At 45.0% G+C, this 13,024-nt stretch overlaps 1 protein-coding gene across 13 annotated transcripts in view; it reads right to left on the bottom strand.

The window, feature by feature from the left end:
• Positions 1–13,024, bottom strand: part of DLG1 (discs large MAGUK scaffold protein 1) — a 272,859-nt gene that overhangs the window by 216,838 nt on the left and 42,997 nt on the right. The window lies entirely within an intron of this gene.

The raw sequence follows: 13,024 nt of genomic DNA, 5'->3' as shown, positions 1-13,024 counted from the left end.
GCTCTTCCTGCAAGGTGCTTTCGCACTGCACCAATGAACATGTGAAACCTTCTTTAAAAGCCTAACCCGAACGTAAACCATGAGTTTGCTGAAGAAATGTTTTCTTTCCACTGTATGTCTTAAAGGGAAAATAAAGCCAGAAAAAGAAAACGAAAATCTACAACCTTTTTACATAAAAGGATTTTAACCCTGAACAGATCCATCCAATAATTAAGAATTTTGCAACTGGTTTTAAATGTTTTTTCTGACATGTCAATATGTTAAAAATTGTTTAAGTAGTTTTATTCAACAACACAGAACATCCTAGCCAACTTTGCAGCACTGTGAAAAGTTAAGAGATTGCTATGGAAACGTGCATTTGTCCAGTTTCATACATTCCAAATCAAAAACTTCATTTTTCACTTTTCCAGGCTTTGGTTAAGTTTGCACATAGCTACTGCATTTCAATCAAGTACATAGCTGAACTTTTTTCTTTTTTTTCCCTTCTTTTTTTTAATTAAAACACTAGATTAAAAAATATTTTGTAGTCTTTACCTTAACACTGAGGTAAATGTGAGCATGATTCAAAGACCTCTAAAACACATTTTATTTAAAATCTTTTTATGTATGACATGTTAATTAGCATGCTTTAATATACGGCATATTTAAAAAAATGTTTGTTTCTCTATTCAATTACAAAATTAGGAAACTGGACTTAAATATTTTGTAAATGAGCTCTACAGCATGAACATCTGAATACAGTGCATTCACTCATTACAAGCGTGTTGTATTAAGTACACTGCAGAATATACCTAAAAAAAGTGCTTCCACAATTGTTCTGTTCTCACAGAAGAAGTCTTCCCTAAATGAGTGTTCAAATGAGAGTACCGTATTTACTCCATTCCAAGACGAGACCCCCCCCCCCGGCATGGGGAAAAAAGCCCCTCGTGTTATAATCACATGCATGAAAATCTCATAAATGCACTGGCCATCATTAAACTGCTGCCAAAAGCAGCATGATCTCAGCAACATAAACCCACTATGAAGCTGACTGAATGCAGCCAATGCTGTGCACAACTATAAAACACACGGCCCTTGTTGGGCAAACGTGCTGCCAGGAACCAGGTCGGGGGTGGGGGTGGGGGGGATGCAGTCATTCGATGTGCAAGCCCTAGACCCAGAAGCCTTGGGGTGTGAATGTCCCCTAGTTTTGTTTGCTCCTAGCCAAAAGGCCGTTGCATGCGAGTGCCCGCTAAGTGCAACCCCCTCAGGGCTGACTCCTTTTCCAGTCTTTGCGAGCCCCGACACTGCTCTGTCACAGGAAGCGATTCCCTGTGCTGCTCAGAACCGTGGAGGCCTCACTGGAATACCCTGTCCAGTTCTGGTCACAACACTTCAGGGAAAACATGGCAAACTGGACAGACTCTAGAGAGAAACACGAGTTATTAGAGGTCTAGAAATCACAGGAGAAGGAGAAGCTCCACATAGGAGCTTTCCTGGGGGAGATAGAATTGAATTTCACTGTCAAACCATAAAAGACTAAGTACTAGCTTCTTGGGCTAAGATCAAGTGTCACACAAGATCAAGTGCCACAATGCTGCCCAGGAGCAGCTGGTGAAGGCCATCCTGGTCACAGCTGGGACGGTGACCATCAACCACACCGCCCCAGGCTGTGAGAGCCGACGGCACCCGGACATCGTCATGGCCAATGGGAACAGGCACGCTGTGATGGCTGATATCACCACCCCCTTCGAGAACTGGCAGCATGCCTTCATTGAAGCCTGTGAGCAGAAACAAAGTACCAACTACTGACAGATGTCCTGCAGAGCTGGGGATACGAGATGAGTGTCAAGGCACTCGGAGCACGGGACCCCAGCAATGAGTGTCCCGCGGGCCTGCTGAGCATCACCAAACTGATGAGGCATTTCATGGTGTCTGACATCACAAGCTGGTCAAGAGACATCTATGTTGAGCACATTATGGACGAGCGCCAGTACATGGACCCCAACAGCCAGAAGAGACAGCTTGCCCACCACCCCAATGGATCACAACCTCCACAGTTGTACTCCACCTGCTGTTACTTGTACCTGTGCACATCCCTTAAAACCCACCTCTCTGCAACGATGCCACTTCCTTGCGCAGGAGGATTCTCGCTCTTCTGTAAGTGTCGCGCCTTTTGGCTCCCCCTTCCCCTTCCCCTACCCCACCCCACCCCCAGACTAAGTAGGCTACACTCTTGCTATGCAACTTAGTCGCATCCCATCCTGCATTATATAGCCACCCTCACCCAGATATTGCATTTCCTCCTACCCCTTCAACTCTGGAATTACCCTTTTTAACATTCACTAATAAAGTTAAAGTTATAGGGAGAGGCCTGTCCCTTGCACTCTGGGCATTTTCTGGCAAGGGGGTACTGCGCTTGTGTTTTTTCCCTAGCTTGCTCCTTGTCCTTTTGGCTACAAGCAAGCAAGATTAGGAGGTATCTGAACTCCAAAGCTTCTGGGCCTGGAGCTTGCACATAGCACGCTTGCCATGGATTTGGGGAGTATCTGAAACCCCAGACTGACGGGCCTGGGAGGGAAGGAGGAAACTTGCCCGGTGGTAGAGCCATGCAGACTTGATGTCTGAGCTCAGCTCAGTCAAATTTCAAAACTTGACATTTTGACTTTGCCCAAGTGAATTTGGAACTGATTTGGGCTTCGTTTATACTAGTTATAACTAGGTGCCAACATGCTGCTCAAAATTGTGGTTATGAAACACCTGTGCTAAAACTTGCAGCCATTTCAAAAAAGGGTCTATACTATACATCAATTCTGGATGAACTCAGTCTGTGGGGACTGGATGCAAATTGCTACAGTCAGGCTCTGACAGTACAAGGAGGAGGAAGGGGCTACCAGGGGAAGAAGATGGGGGGAAGTAGAGAACAAAGAGCTATCTGATCCCCCAGATTATTTCCCTGATGTAGCAGTGGGAAGGGGACAAATTCAAAGCAAACCTCCAATAACTGGATTCTATACCCAGAAAATTATAGCAAATGCATAGATTTCATAGGCATTAGGACTGGAAGAGACCTCACAAGATCATCGGGTCCAGCCCCCTGCCCAAGGGGCAGGAAGTCAGCTGGGGTCAAATGATCCCAGCAAGATAGGCATCCAAGTATTATATATTTTCCATATATAGAATCTAAGTTTTGGGAGTCATCTTGTAATCAGGGACATCTTCTGTTCTAGCAAATATGGTACTTGGACTCCTACTGCAAGCTCACATGAGATGTCACCTATGGGAACATCTAAACTTAAAAAATTAAGACTTGAACAATGCCACGTCTCTTCATGTTTCATCCTACTGATTTAACGACCTCCCATATCCTCCTCAAAAGGTGCCTCTACATTGAAATGTCTACTGCCTCCTGGTGCTTTCATCATCTCCCCTTCAATTCTTTTTACTTGGTAAATGCCTTGAGGGATTTTGTTGTATTGTACAATTACATGCACACTAAGTGAATAATTAATAGACTTTCACAAGTTAGTCAAGTTAGACAGAAAAACAAACCAGTAATTAAACTGATAAAACTAACAAAAAAGCATTACTTGTTCCAGACAAGAACTAGCAGAACCAAGAGATAAACAGCATATGGCAATGCATTGCTGGCTAACTCACAAGTGATACCTACTGCTGAAGACCTCTTTCCTAGTTGGACAACCAAAGGTGACAGAGGTCAAACATGCTGCGCCAGTGATTCTCAACCAGGGTGCCTTGAGATCTTGTCAAAGGCACACCTAGGTGTGCAAGCCTGGTTCACAAGACAAACCCAGTGATTTCACATCAGAATCTACAGTGTTCAAAGCATTCTGACCCGTCATGATCTTTTTAAGTGCTCTGCAACAAAATAATTGCTCTATTATTGTTCCACTCAAAAATGAGTGAAAACTGAGAGCTGGAATTTTCCACAGGGTGCCCTGAGCCTAACAAGGGCTAATTTGAGTCTAAAACTGTTGAGAACTGCTGCTCTACACTTTGCCCCTGGCACCAGCTTTCCTCCAAGTCTCCAGGGAAGTTATCCCTAGGCTTTGCTCCTTACACTGTCAGTGTAAGCTTGGAAGACAGGGGCAGAACCAGGCCCGGGGGAGGGAGAAAGTAGATGAAAATCACATTAGCAGCTACACTGGAAAACTACAAAGAAAAGTATTCAAAATGATCTACAAATCAGTATGAAAAGCTATTAAAACAAAGTTTTCTTCCATGTTTAGCTACTTATCTTGTGCACGCTGTGGTCACATCCAGACAAGCATGGCCATGCAGTATGCGGTGCTGCAGACGTGTCCGCAGCACCACACCCTGCGCATTCAGCTGTTCCTGCGCTGCAAGGTAGCGGTGTGGGGGGGGGGGGTTGACCCCAGGAGAGCCCAAGGTCATAAAAACCCGTGCAAAAAAAAAGCAGAGTTGTGCACACAGGGCAGTGCGCAGCACCCAAAACTAGAGCCTGGCCGGCTGAAGTCACACTCCGGCTGCCGGATTGCCACTGCTGCAGCCCCAGAAGACCCCAGGTAAGGTTGCTGAGAGCCTCCCCTACCCACCCACGGTAACCTGCCACATGCTAGAGGGCACACAGCACATGCGTTCCCCAGGGACAAGTAGCAGCAGTACAAGGTGCGCCACTGCTTCTTGCCCCCTGCAAAATAAACATCCACGCTCATGTGGACATGGTCCGTGTGTGCATTCAAGTCCAAGGGCATTCCAAAAGCATACAAGGCTACCCATATTTTCCAAATATCTGCTTCTTCAACTGGTCATAATAGCAGTCTATCATCACTTTTTTCTGGGGCAACAGAGATGGCAGAAAAAAAACAGTGCACAGGTCAAATGGTAGACAAGTTAGTCAGGGATCACTGCCTGTTCCCCAAGAGTGTAAGAATGTCACTATCCCACAGAAAGGCCCCTACTGCACTTTTTAAAATGTCAGCTTATTTCCATACCATAATGAAATAATTTTGTGGTAAAAAGTAAAAGGCACATAGAAGGATATTCCATGACAATAAACTGGGCTTAAACAGAGCCAAAAGCAGTGCTGAACGTTGCAGAAATAGCTCTCAAGATGCTCAAGATGTGCTATGGGCACAGCCGAATCAACAAAGAGATCTATGGGCTACACATTTACAAAGGATTCTATCAGAAAGATATAATGAAGAACAAAAACCTTCAGTAACTGCAGGCAATTACATGTACACTGTTGATGAACACTACATGGAACAGCCACATCTTTTAGAGGCAAACACATGCAGTTGTGATGATAAATGTTTCTTTACAAAAATATGATTTTATTAATCCTTAGCCAAGAAAGATACGGAACTGTGAAGAAGTGTACCTTTTGATGTACAAACAAAAAATTAATGCATACCTTATGGTATTAAATCAAGCATGTTCTTTCTAAACTAAATCCTGGGATCCAAACTGTTGGTGCAAAAGTACTCATTTTAATCCAAAGCAATCTTAGTTGATCAATCAACTAGGTGATTTAATCAACCTCCTGGATACTAAAAATCATGGACTAAATATAGACATTGGATTTATGACACATTATAACCTGCCTGACATCCGAGTCCCCAGTTCTCTCTCCACTATTCATCCCCCTTCTCTCCCCCCCTGCCCCCCGCCTGTCTCTCACCCATTGACTCCTCAATTTACATTTTCACTGCATGCAGACCAGCCCAGCCACCGGCTTCTTTACTTTTCATTCCATCCAGGAAGAGCACACACCAACTGCAGAAACTTCCTTAGCCTGACGAAGGGTTTTTGAACCCTTCTCAGCAGCTCGGCGGCAGAGAGGAATCTTGGAGTCACAACTGACTCCAAGAGGAACATGAGCCGGCAGTGCAACGAGGCCATCAACAAGGCCAGTCGCACCTTGTCGTGCATTAGCAGGTGCATGACTAATAGATCAAAGGAGGTGCTGCTTCCCCTCTACGCGGCACTGGTCAGGCCGCAGTTGAAGTACTGTGTCCAGTTCTGGGCGCCGCACTTCAAGAGGGACACGGAGAATCTCGAGAGGGAATATTTTGGGGATAATGAAGCACTAATTAAAATACATCCAACTTTAATCTGAACTACTGCTGTAATTTAAAATAAAGGATTAATTTTTGTTTTTAGAACATAAAAAACTAAGAACATTTAAAATTTCTCCTACTACAAATCCATTCCATCCTCCTGCCATCCTCTTACTCGAGTACTGCAAGTCTTCAGCCTCACTGACATCTGCAACCACAGTCCTTTTCTCCACCTTTGATTTGTTCCATGGCCGGGGGCTGGGGTGGCATGGGCGCTCACAGCCCCAATGCTGCAAGTCTGAGGCCACGGCAGAAGCGCTCACAGTGTGGCGCCGTCAAATTCCAACAAATCTGCAAATTCTGCTAAATACAGTACCGTGCCACAACAAGGGCAGGAGAAGGAAGGAGTCCACAAACCCTTCCTCCTGCCGCCGTTTTCTCTGAACAAGACCTTCCAATTGATCCAGAAGAATACAGTTGTATTTCCTTCCTCCCTGCTTGCCCTCTGTTCCCACCTCCCACTCTTCTTCCCTGTCAGGAGAGAAGGGTCTCATCTGCTGTGCCCCCTCTAGTTCCTCAGCTTGCCCCAGTACCCCCATCACTCATCTCTCCTGCCCCGATTTTCATCCTCTTCATTCCTTTCCCCAGCCTCTCCCCTTCCCTCACAAAACATGGTTTAGTTTCTCTTCTTAGATCCTGACCCCAGATCCCACTCACCCATTCAGTGACACTTGCCTCTTCGTGATTACTGCCCGAGGTTACTCTCCACCACCAGTTCCATACTGGGCTCTCCAATTCAGCACGTGCCCCTTCCAATCCACTGAAACCGTCTCTGACCTCCTAAACCGAACATCAGAACAGGCACTCCTCATCCTCTTACCTCAGCACAAACACCATGTGCTTTTTAATATCTTGCCCTCCTTCAACTTCCACAACTACCCTCTCTTACTTCTCCTCCTTCCCTACTGGTTCCTTCACCATCTCCTTCAAAGCCTCCTCCACACCCCTCAGCTTTCTGCGGAGGTCCCACTGGCCTCCCTTTTCAGAGCTTCACCTCCAGACCATTCCCAGGCCCCGAGGAGTGATATGAGGGGTGCATGAGCACCCAACTGGGCACATTTGCACGTAAGTTCAGGTATCCAAGCTGTATCCAGCGATCTCTTCCCACAAGCATGAGTACACGGAAGTCCAGCAAAACCCCCCCAAAAAAACCCACATACACACATCCCATTCCAGCTACCCCCATTCCTGTCCACTGCTCTTCCAGGTCTCACAGGGAGGGCAGGCAGGAAGCACAAATATACAGTCCATTTTGGAGAACCCTCATTACAAGTGAGGAACCTTCATTTCCTCTAGCGGCCCGTGCATTTTCCCACGCATAAAATGAGTGAGCAGTAGTCCCATGAGGACAAGGGAACATGAAGACTTAATGAAACAAGGACTAACTCACCAAATTTAGCACCTGATCAGGATGCCAAATCCAAGAAGTAACGTTCGAGTGTAAGCAGAACACCACATTGCTGTCTTGCATATTTTATTACGTGGGATGTATCGTAAGGTCTACTGAGGATGCTAACCCGAGTGGAATGGAGCCCAATCCCTAAGGGACAGAGACCTCAACTACATTAGATGTCTCTCAGATACAGGGTTGCCAACTATACGTAAATTTAAAGACAGTTCATAAAAAAGGCTAAAAACACTTGTTTGTAAAAAAATTACAAAGAACAAAAAAGAAAACTGAGCCATCTCATGGGATTTTTTTTTTTTTTTCCTAGACTTAAGAAACCATGAGCTTGACTGAAGATCTGTGGTTGGAACGAGGCTGGATGCAAGCGTTGATGGACAGTGGAGCGGCGTCACTGTGCACAGCCCGACACCCTGCAGTAAGCTCTCCATCAGGGCTCCACGGTTCAAAGGAGCCTGCATACCCTTCCTTGCCCACCCTCCTGCTGCACCCCGCTGCCAGTCCCTGCCTGCAACGGCTGCTCACCTGACAAGCAGGCAGGCAGCGCGACCAGGACACAGCTGTGGGGCCAGGAAGAGGGCAGGTCTCTGGGTGGCAGCTCAAGCCAGATACGGAAAGTTGGTATTAAACCCCTGCATGTGAACTCAGCCCTTGTTGCTACTGCCCAGGGCTTGCCAGAAGAGTTGCATATACAATATGTAAAACGTGTCAGTAAAAAGGGCTGGTTTCAATAAAAAGCTTGTGGGTTTTCAGTAAAAAAAAAAACAACCCCAAAAACAAAAAACATTTTGGACTGGCAACCCTGTTCAGATACACAACCATCTAGAAAGTGGATGTCAGGATCCATTACTTTTTTTAAGCCTAAATAAGATATGAACATATTTGTGTGAAGTCCATGAACAGTGAATTTATGGAATTAATATCAAATTTGGCAACTACCTGACATAAGAGCTTCAGCTATTGGCAAAAAAACAGTCTTCTTTAAGGAAAAACCATACATGGAGGGCAAGCTACTAAGGGCTGTAATTTTTAAGTCATAATGTCATTAAGTCATAATGGTTATAAAAGCTGTTTTAATAGATAAATGAAAACAGACGAACGGTCCATAGATTTGAATGGCGGTTTCATTAGCTAAGTTAAAATCAAGTTGAGATCTCAGGAATGAGATTTAAATTTGAAACGGGCCCTTTTTAACTGGAAAAAGAATAAATAAAAACCAATTGTGAACACAGAGATGAAATGCAGATATTGTAGATGAATGCATCTTTCCTATCCTTATATAGGAAGGCCAACAGATTTTAGAAATAAATCTATTAGGACTGAATCAGCCCTGTAAGTGGAAAAATGTATTCATCTAAGTACACCGCTCCTTATCTCTGAAAAAAATTGTTTGTACATCCAATTGCAAGTTTATTCAATGTCCCTTTATTCCCTGTTTCCTAGGCTTTGATGAAGTGAACTGGGATTAGGATGAACAGGTTTATCTTTTTAACTGCATCAGCAAATCTGGGTTGGGGATGGACACATGCACTCTCTCTCTGGAGAACTGCAGTAAGTTTGGGAACCACTGCTGTATAGGGCAAAGACTGTTATTATCAGTGAAAATAAAATAGGACATAACCTGAAACAGGGGAAAGGATGCAAACGCAGAAAACCACCTCAGTGGGAAAATGTTTTCTAGCTAGATTGTTTACATATTAAAAAACATCTATAGAAAAATGTCCTGCTTCTCCCAAAATGCATTCATCCATGTATAAGTAAATCTAAAAAGCCACTGAAGAGAACAATCTTCAAATGACAAAAGTGTTCAAAGGATCATAAGACAACAGGACTGGAAAGGACTCACAAGGTCACCTCATCCAGCCCCTTGCTCCAGGCAGGATCAACCACCCCACCACGTGTCTGACCAACCTGCCACTGAGAACTCCCAGGAGGGGAGATGCCACAGCTTCTCTAGGCACCTGGTCCGGTGCTGGAGCGCCCTCAGCGTTCCTCCGAATCACCCATCTAAATCCCCCTGCTGCAGCTTGAGGTCGGTGCTCCTAGTCCTGTCCCCTACAGCCACAGGGGAAAAGCCCGTCTCCATCCTCTATATAAACCACCCTTCAGGTAGTTAAAGACTTATCAAATCTCCCCCTTCGTCTTCTCTTCTCCAGGTTAAGTAACCCAAGCTCTTTCAGCCTTTCCTATAAGCCTTTACTTCAAGGCTCAAAATCATTTTTGTTGCTCTTGCCTCACCAGTAGAGGTGCACTGGAGATCAGCACCAATAAAAGGTAAATGAACATTATCGGCTATTAACTTTTTTTGGCCGGTGTAGCCGATAACGTCACTGATAAATATAATATGCCTTCTGGCCAGGGCTGCTGGATACCGCGCGCACATGCATTGTCGCACGCATGCACGTGGCCAGGAATGCAGACAGGCAGTGTGGAGAGCAGCTCCCTGCAGGGAAGTCTGCAGAGGGGAAGAGGCATGGGGGACGGCAGTGGTGTTTTGAGCAGCACTTTAACTACCAACTTACAGAATGTACAAACTATACATGATAGTAGTCTGAACCCAAAGGCTCATGATTTAGTCCAAACCCAAAAGACCCCAGCAGAGACAACAGTGTTTCAAGCCACGTTGACTCCAGAGCTCAGTATGTGTGTACACCCAGATATGCCCCCAGAGGATCCATGTGCTAATTAGCTCTTGCTCATGACTGGAACCAGGTGATCTTGTCACAAATCCTGAGATCCTGCAAAAATGTATATGCAGATGAGGCCCAGGGCAACCTGGTCCAGCTCCACTTCCTGGAGAGTGGGGCCACACTAATCATATGCAAGAGGCTGAGAAAGTGGGTCACGGAGGCATTCTGGGTGAACCGTTTGGGCCCCGTTCTAGTGTTTGTACAATTATTGCACTACTGTCTCTCTCTTTTTTTTTTTTTTTAAAGGATAGAAAAGTTAAGTTTCAGCAACTGACTAGGAAGAACTTGTTAGGAGCAAAGTTCAAAATGGTTTAACTTTGATCTCATTTGCATTCAAAAGCTTGGGTGTGCTACCCTACTGCTTTCGCTTCTGAGATCTCAATCTCATCAGGGTCAGAACCGTTCAGTCCTTGAGCAGATCTTTAAGAAAAAAACCAAAACAATCAAATAAGACACAAACTACAGGTAACACAGGCCCCAAAAAAGCAACAACACACTACCTTCACTTATGAGGTCTGTATTTTCAGCAAACCTCTGGTCTTGCATCCATATCTGCTTTTATTTTTGACAGCACATTCTTCTGGAAAAGTACTGTGTTCACATAGAGCAGTAGCTGGCATCACACAGGTCACAACACTGATGCTTTTAGACACTACCAAGACAGAGGTTTATTTATACCAGTTGGAGAATCACAGAAGATGGGGCTGGAAGGCACCTCACAAGGTCTCGACCAACTGTTCATCTACCCTGCACTTGAGAATCCAATGATGGGGATCCCACAACCTCTCCAGGTAACCTGCTCCAATGCTTAACCACCCCAAGAGTAACGCAGCTTTTTTCATACCCAACCTAAGTCTCCCTCACTACAATTCAAGACAGCTACTACTTGTCCTGTCCCCTGTGGACCCAGCTCACCACCCTCTTGATAACAGCTCTTTTGTATTTAAAGACTTATCAAATTCCCCTTTTATCTTCTCTACGTTGAATAATTCAAATTCTTCCTCAAACACCACATTTGCTAGACTACTAATCATCTTTGTTGCTCTCTGGACTCTTTCCAATTTGACCACATCTTAAACTGTAGTTTCTGTTGTTATTAACAATATCAACCCCGCTACATGGCTTTCTATGGCCTCCACAAAGCCTGCAACTCTGTTAACCGAGAAGCACTGTGGAGGATCCTCCTGAAGTGTGGATGCCCACCAAAATTCGTCACCATCCTCTGCATGCCCCATGACAGCATGCGAGCGGTGGCTCTCAGTAACAGACCTATCACAGATCCCTTTGATAAACAGAAGGCGCTTACAAAGCAACCGAGGATGCTTTGGAAGGGAAAGTGTTACATCAACTTAAGATAAGTCGCTTCTTACTGTCATGCCTCTCAATGAATTACTTCCACTTACCACTACAGTATGTTCTACACCGACACCTTCATCTTTGGCACTAAGATCTCCCTGTCAACTGTGTTATTTAGAAAAAAATAATTTAGAGTGTTTTCAGAATGTATGTTTTCATTCGTTCCATGAATAAAAGTTGACTGGGAATAAGACTTACAGGACTTCTGTCTCACAAAAGTAGTACCATTTTCCATTATTGTACCTGTACATCATCAATGGTACCAGCAGCACAGCTGTGTATTAAACCTGCATCGACTGTTTCACACTGATAATGCATAGGAGCATACAGGTTTCCCTCGCTTTATGCTGTACATGCGTTCCAGAAAAATGGGCATAACTTGAATTCACATAAAGAGATCCCACTTTACAATGTAACAAATAGGGATACGTTCAAAGACCTCGACTGTACTGACCCCCAGACCCATTTCTACCACTTTTACAGAACAATTTTGGTACTCCCCAACAGCAGACAGTACACAAGCACAGGGCACTAGCACAATGGGGATGGCAACTACAGAAACACGTCGCAGACAACAAGCGAGGAGCACAGGCCCACACAGGAGACTATATTTGGGTGCACGTCACTCCCACAACACAATGCACAAAGCAGCTGGCGGCAGGCTTCCACCACACCAATCCCGTAAGAGTGAATTTAACTCGCATATAACAAATTTTTGGTATAAACAGGGTCATTGCATAAGAGTGAAGTTGCACATACAGAACCCACATAAAGTGAGGGAAACCTGTATATGCATGTCACTTTGGCATGCATTACGCTTCTCTGCTACTTACTTCCTAGGGTGCAGAGGAGAAGTAATGAATCCACAGAAGGTAAGACAGGAACATGCAAACTAGCGAGAAGAAGAGGGAAAACACAACAGAGATGGGAAGAGTGGGTAAATAAACTTTGCAGAGTAAAAACTCAAGCGTTCAACACCCTCTTAAAATATGGCACATACATTTCACTTAAAATGAACAGAGCTTCTCCTGGAATCTCAGTAGGATTTACAGAATCAAGAGGCACAACTGACACGATCTCCACTGCTTGCCAGCTGCAGGAAAAATGCTGGGAACAACATAGATTCATAGATGCTAGGGTCAGAAGGGACCTCAATAGATCATCGAGTCCGACCCCCTGCATAGGCAGGAAAGAGCGCTGGGTTCAGATGACCCCAGCTAGATGCCTATCTAACCTCCTCTTGAAGACCCCCAGGGTAGGGGAGAGCACCACCTCCCTTGGGAGCCCGTTCCAGACCTTGGCCACTCGAACTGTGAAGAAGTTCTTCCTAATGTCCAATCTAAATCTGCTCTCTGCTAGCTTGTGGCCATTATTTCTTGTAACCCCTGGGGGCGCCTGGGTGAATAAATCCTCACCAATTCCCTTCTGTGCCCCCGTGATGAACTTATAGGAAGCCACAAGGTCGCCTCTCAACCTTCTCTTGCAGAGGC

This window comes from Alligator sinensis, unplaced genomic scaffold (genome assembly GCF_000455745.1).
Source record: "Alligator sinensis unplaced genomic scaffold, ASM45574v1 scaffold632_1, whole genome shotgun sequence".
In the NCBI taxonomy this organism is placed as follows: Eukaryota; Metazoa; Chordata; order Crocodylia; family Alligatoridae; genus Alligator; species Alligator sinensis.
This window is presented reverse-complemented; position numbering and strand designations above follow the sequence as displayed.